Source organism: Peromyscus eremicus, chromosome 8a (assembly GCF_949786415.1).
Source record: "Peromyscus eremicus chromosome 8a, PerEre_H2_v1, whole genome shotgun sequence".
In the NCBI taxonomy this organism is placed as follows: Eukaryota; Metazoa; Chordata; class Mammalia; order Rodentia; family Cricetidae; genus Peromyscus; species Peromyscus eremicus.
The window spans coordinates 32,618,347-32,627,167 of NC_081423.1; the positions used below are offsets into that span (position 1 = coordinate 32,618,347).

General features: G+C 39.0%; 1 pseudogene; it reads left to right on the forward strand.

Moving 5' to 3' along the window:
* The first annotated feature begins 2,878 nt into the window (after positions 1–2,878).
* Positions 2,879–3,889, forward strand: LOC131916560 (olfactory receptor 2Y1B-like; annotated as a pseudogene).
* Positions 3,890–8,821: the final 4,932 nt, after the last annotated feature.

Consider the following 8,821-nt stretch of genomic DNA (forward strand, 5'->3'; position numbering starts at 1 on the left):
TTACATGGCACTATTTTCCTTTATTGAGCCATGGGGATTAGAACGGCAGACTCGTTCTCCCAGAGAAGCGACTCACAAGCAGGCATGAGTCTTTGTGTGGCAGATGAAATTCAATACAGTGGGGCAGAGATGGAAGAAACTTTAACTTACAATCAATGTATTGACTCTCATTGTGTACTAGATTCCAGTTACAAAGATCAGATTCCAAGGAAGTAGGGCTATCTCTACACCTTACTGTCCACACAAGCCTATACAATGTCAGTTTATACCTACAGACCTGTTCAAAACTGGAACAAGTCTGAGCCTGCAGGCTCAGGGGTATATTAAGCATTCTCATGCATCTGTCGTTACTCTAGGTACCAAAATTTTAAGTCTGAATAAGGTCAACTTCCTAATCTGATTTTATCAGGGAGACCATAAAACCTTACATTTTTTTCATAATTAGATTCATAGGAAAGTGGAAGACATAATCCAGAAAATAGTCAACAAAGAAATAATTGAGTCAAAGAAAGAAATCCCAGTGAAGACAGAAATGGGAAACAAGCCATGGAAAGAGTAACGGAGCAATACACTGTGGATGAGGAAGTTAGCCCGGGGCTTCACTCAGCAAGCTTTGATTTGAAAATCTGCACATGAATAAGAAATTACTTTTGGATTTCCTCCAAAACTATTAAGGTTCTGTACCACCATTTTTATCGAATCTTAGCTTGCATTTGTTAAAATCCATCAGTCAAGTGAATACTATTTCCTCACTCTGAGTCTTTGGCCCTGTACTCCTTGGTCACTTTCTAGTTCCTACTTTTAAAATAAATTATTGTCAAATCAGTTCTGTACATGTCCAGTAGAGGTTCTGAAGCTCAGTTCAATGCTGCCTGTTCAGTATTGTTTTGCAGACTGTAGCAGGCACTTAATATCATCTAGCTCTTGATTACATTATGTTAAAGTCTTTGGGGATTGGGATTTCAGGAATTTTCATAAAATAATTCTTTTGATATTTTGTTGAATTGTAGGTATGTTAAGAATGTCTACATGATAGTATGAATATTATTGAGATTAAAATGTAACAGTATGAGTGGCTAGCATCTAGCATATCACTAGATGAGAATAGGACAGTGTTGATTCATTATTATCACACAGAAAATAAATATATCTGAGCTATTTGGGTGTATCATACACAGTACCAGGGTGTGGAACACACTCATTAATTCACCCAAAAATATTGATTAAGAGACTTTCATCCCTCCAATACTGCACTGTGAGATGAGGGTACAATGCTGAATAAATTCAACAGATCCAGTTGGATGGTTTTTAAAGAATATTGGCAGGACACACCACTGTTAAAAGTATATATGACACATCCTTCATAATTTAAGAATGCATCAGAGCACTTAATCCCCATCAAAAATGATCTTGCATGTGCTGATTTAAAAAACATGTATATTAACACTTGATCATTATAATTTATATTTTCTCCATCTTTTCCAAAAGGGCACAAGTGTGATACTCAAATGAATTTCTTGCAGAATTGATCTATCATGATGCCTTTAGTGACCTTCTAATACAGATTTAATGAGAGGGTGATATATGAAATTGGCATCATTTCTCACATTAAGCAGAGGTGAAACTTCTGTTAATCACTGATTTCTTTCTTTGTAATAAACTTTTCGTACACCTTTCATATTTTTACCACAAGAAATATTAACCTTTAAACACAAGCAATTTTATGCATATTCCACTACCATAATTCATTAAAGTGCGTTCATGGTTAATTCTTAGGTTTCCTGAAGGAATATTTCATGAGACTTGAAGAACAAATCAAATGTTTCACACAAAAAAGGTATTTAACATTTTCTACATGCCCTGGATGAAAGTAACAGTAATTTAGCACTTGTCAATATTAGTAATGTTAACATGCTTAAGGGAAGACATGTCTTTTTAAACTCTGTGTTGTCTGGCACCCAGGAATTCTGAGCTTTTGAGGAACAAAGAGATGTGAAAGATTGTCATTGGATACAATAGATTCTAGAGAATATTGATGCAAGGAACTTTGGATTTGAGATATGAAAACAACTCCTCCTGGGAAGTCCAAAAATGGATTGATAAATTGATTGAAAAGTTACCGTACATCCCAAGCACAATGATTCATGAAGAGAAACAAATTTGTTATAAATAATTTCCCCCTAAAAGGATGGAACACCACTCTTCTTAATCTTTTCCATCAGATGGCAGTGGTATGAGCGAGGCCTCCCACGTTGGCAACTGACCATTTACACTGAGCAGAAGGTCACAGATGTACAAGAGGGACAAACATGTGACCTCAGCCTGGTTAGACCTGAGTCTTAATGGGCAGAAACTGTGCCTCAGAGACATGGAGAACAAAAGAGAAGACCGTAGAATACTACATGCACTTTTGCACAGTCAGTAATTTTCATTTATTTTGCTTGACTTTAGAAGTTCTTGGAATCAAAACCAAACCCTTTACCACCTAGATGAATACCAGTCCTGCATTCGATTTTTCAAATGCAGTTTCCACATTAGTGAAAATGGATACAAATGTCAGTTCTATTAGGGAGGCAGGGTGTCAACTCTACTTTCAGAAAAGGAAGTATCAGATTCAAGGATTGACAGACTTGGCGAAAATTCTGGAATACACAAGCAACAGGACTAAGTAAGGTTCAAACAAATGTCCTATCATCCTAATGCACTTATCTCTGTACTAATGAGAGAAAGATTATTTGGCAGATGGAACTGAGCAAATAAATGGAAATCCAAGTGCCTGGTTTAGGAAAACTAAGGGAATCCTGGGAATGTTGTTTAAATTAGCATCCTTCATAGTGGACATTAAATTGTCCCCTGCTGTTTGTGCACATAAAAGGCTATGGATAGCTTCAATGACAGTTTAGGAGGAGGCTTCATTTTGGTGGGCTTCTCAGACTGGCCTCAACTAGAAATCATCTTCTTTATTTATATTTTGATTTTCTACTCTCTAACTCTCTTTGGCAACACCGCCATCATTGCTCTCTCCAGAATGGACCTTCGATTACACACTCCCATGTACTTCTTCCTCTCCCACCTCTCCTTCCTGGACCTCTGTTACACCACCAGCACTGTGCCCCAGCTCCTGATCAACCTTCATGGATTTGACAGGACCATCAGCTATGGAGGGTGTGTGGCCCAGCTGTTCATATCTCTCGCTCTGGGCTCCACTGAGTGTGTGCTCCTGGTGGTGATGGCCTTTGACCGCTATGCTGCTGTGTGCCGTCCCCTACACTACACGATCATCATGCACCCCCTTCTCTGCCAGGCATTGGCTGTTGTCTCCTGGGTGGGAGGCTTCTTGAACTCTCTGATCCAGACAGGCCTCATGATGACTATGCCCCTCTGTGGCCATCAACTGAATCACTTCTTCTGTGAGATGCCTGTTCTCCTGAAGTTGGCCTGTGAGGACACGGGAGGAACAGAGGTCAAGATGTTTGTGGCCAGATCCATAATCTTGGTTTTCCCTGCAGCATTAATTCTTGGCTCCTATGCACAGATTGCCAGGGCAATACTGAAGATCAAGTCAATGGCTGGACGGAGAAAAGCTTTTGGGACTTGTGGGTCTCATCTCCTGGTGGTTTCTTTGTTTTATGGCTCAGCCATTTACACATACTTACAACCCAAGGGAAGCTATTCTGAGAGTAATGGAAAGTTCGTTGCCCTTTTTTATACTATCATCACCCCCATGCTCAACCCTCTGATTTATACCCTGAGGAACAAGGATGTGAAGGGGGCTCTGTGGAAGGTTCTAGGGAGAGGCACAGACTCATGGTAGGGGAAGAAAATAGGGCCACTACAACTTTCTGTGATAGCTCTCATATCATTAAGTTCATCCTGTTCTGCTGACTAAGAAATATCCTTCAGCAAGTCTCAGAATTTTGTTCCTTTCCTCTTTGGGAGGTGAAAGGCAAGCTCTCTTTAGCTTCTTTCTCTGTCAGTGTGTACAGTCCTTGGAAGAAGGGGGTCAAAGCTGATTTAGCTTAAACATTGCACAGGAATGTTTGAGAAGATGGTCTATCCTCACCACATGGGAGACTGGCACAGGTGTTTAGGAATTTCTGGGTATGAGGGAAGACTTAATTGAATGAGACACCCTTTTTCCAAAGCCGGTGATTCCCATTGTATGTTGTGTAGATGGTACTTTGCCCATAGGTATAGAACACTGTTCATCACTGGTTTTCTAACTAGTTGGCTGCATCCTTCCATACACCAGGGCTTAGATCACCTCTGCCTTTTTAGTTTTTTAGTGCCCACTATTACCAGAGGGGGAAAAAGGAGACTATGGTCGGATATACATCATCAGAAGAGAGTTTTACACATGACATCACTTCACTAATACATAAAGAAAATAACAAAATCTATGAAACAGCACCAAATAAGAAGAGCATCGAAGCCTTCTCAGATGGGCCCAACAGGTTTGTTTGTTGCCATGGTGAAGATATTTTTCATTGACAAGAGAAGAGAATAGAAATGATTATCAAAACAATCAACATGGAGAAAGCAGTATAACAAAGAAAAAGAATGGAAGTAACCTTAGTGAACGCAGAGAGAGGAGTTAGTGTAGGCAGGAGGGATGCAGCCTTCAGATCCTACCACAACTGTTTCTTTTCAGGCACTTAAACGATGTCCTTGTAAATAAGCTTTAAAGTTCTAGTTGCCGGGCGGTGGTGGCGCACGCCTTTAATCCCAGCACTTGGGAGGCAGAGCCAGGCGGATCTCTGTGAGTTCGAGGCCAGCCTGGGCTACCAAGTGAGTTCCAGGAAAGGCGCAAAGCTACAGAGAAACCCTGTCTCGAAAAACCAAAAAAAAAAAAAAAAAAAAAAAAAAAAAAAAAAAAAGAATAAAGTTCTAGTCATTTTTCTGGTTGGATAAAAAAGTCTTAATTCCAACAGCAATCGCTACTTAGTCTTTGAAATATTTTTATACAAATAACTGTGAGAGCTACATATAATCACCAGTAATTCATGATTAAACTAAGCTTCAGAGTTTTTAAGTAACTTATCCATGTTCACATGACATGAGCTTGCGACACTTTTGTAACCCCAAGCCAACCCATACCATTGCCCGTATGGTTCTCTTTTTCTGTGAAAGGATTCCCCTCCCCATCACACTTTTTTTTCAAGGTCCTGGGTATCCAAGTTTGCAAATCACCACACTAGAAAATGTGTCCCTGTGTCACTGAGATGTCCAGCCAGTCTCAAGAGTGAAAGCTTAATAGTAGAGGAGTGAGCTTGGAAAGTTGGAAAGGAAACTAAATGGGAGCAGAAAGTGCATCACAAATTCTCCCTGCTGTGTTCTGACCTGGCTTCTGCATTCTTCCGAATTATGAACATTCTGCCATCAGTGTGCATGCTTTTGTTCTTTGTATAAGGTGATTGTATAAAGCAATGTGATCATTGCTTCCATTTCTTGAACCTTTTGTGTCAAAAATCCATGCTGAAGAGTGTACTACATTGTCACACTTAGTACCTCAACATTTTAAATAGCTATAGTCCCTCTCCCTATCATTGCATTAGTTTTACTGATTAAGGCACTAAAGTTCAAGTAATTTTTGTATAACTTGCTTCAGGTTACCTAAGCATTAAATTAAGGGTCAGCATTTGGACCTGGCCTATTATATTTCCAATCCTACTTCCTTAGCTACTACTCAGCCATCCACACCTTTACACCTCTTTAACTCAAGATAATCACTAACTATATATCGGAAACAAATGCTTTCTTTTGCATCCTTTCATACTGTTTAAACAATTATGGCATATATACATACTTAATAGAGAAAAGAGGACTAAATAAAGTTTTGTGACTAATGCATTACTCTTGTATTTGACAGTCAGTAAAGAGAGATGATCATTAAAGCTAGCATTACCCCAGTGAAGCAATTGGTACAGCTGGGCACACATGGCCACTGCTTTTGCAATTTATGTCTTGTGGGATGCAGATGCCATCTCCATGGAAACCTCTAACCCCTGGGCAGCCATAGACCTTCTTATTCAAAACAGTGGCTAAATGATTTTTGCCACCAAGAGCAAAGCCATGTCATTTGCAGAAAAAAATGAATGAAACCTGAGATAATTATATTAAGAGAATTAAGCCAGTCTTAGACAAATGTATGTATACATATATATGTTTGTTCTATATATGATCATGCATATATAGGAGTGATAAACAAAATGAAAAGCTGGCTATTAAAAATAACAAAATGACAAACTCTTGTGTGATAGTTTGAATTTAATTGGCCCCCATAAGCTCATAGGGAGTGACACTATTAGGAGGTGTGGGCTTGTTAAAATAGGTGTGGCCCTATTGAAGGAAATATAGCATTGTGGAGGCGGGCTTTGAGGTCTCTTTTTCTTAAGCTTCTCTCAGTGTCACAGACCACTTTCTGTTGCCTTCTGATCAAGGTGTAGCCAGCAAATGTCTGCCTGCATGCTGATATGCTCTACACCATGATGATAATGGACTGTAAGCCCTTCTGAACTGTATGCCTCCACAATTAAATGGTTTCCTTTATAAGAATGGTCATGGTCATGGTGTCTCTTCACAGCAATAGAAACCCTAATTAAGACACCTTGGCTAAAAAAAAAAAAAGAGAGAGAGAAAGAAAGAGAAGACTGAACAATTAATACCATTGCAGAAGACACCGTGGAAATGCAAAGACCACTGGAGATCTCTCTGAGAAACAGTAAACCAATGAGTTCGATGACACAGACAAAACGGACAAGTTCTTGGATACATTCAGCTTAGCAAGACTGAATCATAAAGAAATGTAAAGCTTCAATGGAACCATCACAATCATTGAGATTAAATAAGTGATTTAAAAAGCATCTCACCAAAGAAATACCCAGTACCAGATGACTTCATTGTTGGATTCTACCAAGCTTATAACAAACCACTATCAAAACTTTCTTGGTTATTATCAGGGGAAAATAAATAAATAAATCTTTTTAAAAAGAGTATTAAGTCAGGGGCTGGAAAGATGGCTCAACAGTTGAGAGCACTGGCTGCTCTTCTAGTTGACCTGAGTTTGATTGCCAGCACCTACATGGCAGCTCCCAGCCATCTGTAGCTCTAATTCTAGTGAATTCAGTGCCCTCTGCTGGCCTCTGCTGGCACTTTACACACATGACACACCAGCAAACAGGCAGGCGAAACACCTATACACACCAAATAAAATTAAGTAAATTAAGTATTTTTCGAAGACTACTAAGTCACTTTATTCTGAATTGTATACTTTTTTCCTGTTTCCTAGCTGATATATGTGAGCTTCTCTTTACCTTTGAATATGAACTTCCTTGAATCAAAGATCATATTCTTGTTCTCCTTTCAGTCAAAATGAAGGCCTAAAAATTAATATGATATTAATATATCACTGAGCGACTATCTGCCATATACCAGGAGTCCACAAGCAGTGATTCAAGGTAGGTCATGGTAACATCATCTTACAGGTGGGGAAACTAAGGCTCAAGCATGTCAGATCACAAAGCTAGTAATGGCAAAGCTATTTCCTTAAGTCATATTATGATTCTTTAAGTGACTATAGGTAACTGCATTGACTTTTTTATTTCCCATAGTATGAAAGAGTATTATTTTCAGTACATTATTTTTTGGGGTTTTTTTCAAGATTCAGTATATTATTTTAAGTGAATGTATGAAGTTGTAAGATTATTATAAATAAAAACAAGACACAAAACAATGAATATTAATATATTACACATCTTACAGAAAAATAAAGTATTGTACTCCCCAGCAAAAGTAATGAGTTGGATCCATTCCTGTTTGTAAACATATCTGGGAATATATGAGCACTACAGGAAGGGTACAGATTTGAAATGTCGTGAACATGGCAGGCCTCAAGTGAGACGTGGCATTTGGTCTGATTCGTGAAGGTCTAGTAGAATTGGGATCAAAGTAGGGAGGTAGAATGTATCTCAGACTACAGAGTCCTGTGATCAAGTAAGAAGTTGTATTTTGAGAACAATTAGTAAGGCACATTAGCCTGGCAGAGCATGGGGAATAGAGAGAACTGAGAAATTGCAGGGCCAATCTTAGAGGGCCATTCTGCTAATTATAAGTAGTGCGATGGATCCCAGCAGTCTCCAAGACCACACACACTTGTCAACTCATTCTCCTTACCATTGTCGCCAAAGAATGTATGTATGAATACACAGTGAAGAAATGGTGTCACACTATGCCAGCCTAGTTTTGAGATCAGAAGGAGGCTGATGGCTCTCCATCTTCGTAGCTCTTGTCTCTAAGGTCTGGAGCATCAGCATTGTGTGCTGCTGAGAGAAGATCATTTACTATCATGATTTCTCTGAGACAGAAGTTCTGACCTGAGTTCTTCCAAACCAACTTTCAGACATCAGTAGCTGTCACCAGTCTCTGGTGGGCATCATTTCTCCTTTGCAGTCAACAGAATTGTTGAAGGTTTTGAACTCCAGGTAAGTGCTGACTGGGTGAACTCCTTAGGTTACACAGTTAAAATACAGAAAATAAGAGACGTTACACTGGGCAATTAACACTTAGAATTCCCTTCTGTAGCAGATAATATGATACCAAAACTTTGATAGCCAAGGAAATTCCAAACACCAGATCCAAAAGACAAAGAATAGAGGTCCTGTCAGGGTTGTTGAAATAAATCAAGAAATTCTTAGAGCAGTAGACAACAGGAGGGAACCTTTTCCAGATTGAGACACTCACAATGAAAATAAGCAATGTGTTATTTCAGTCTTTGAATGTTGATTATGTTGACTTCAATCTATATGCTTTCTTGGTCTTATAG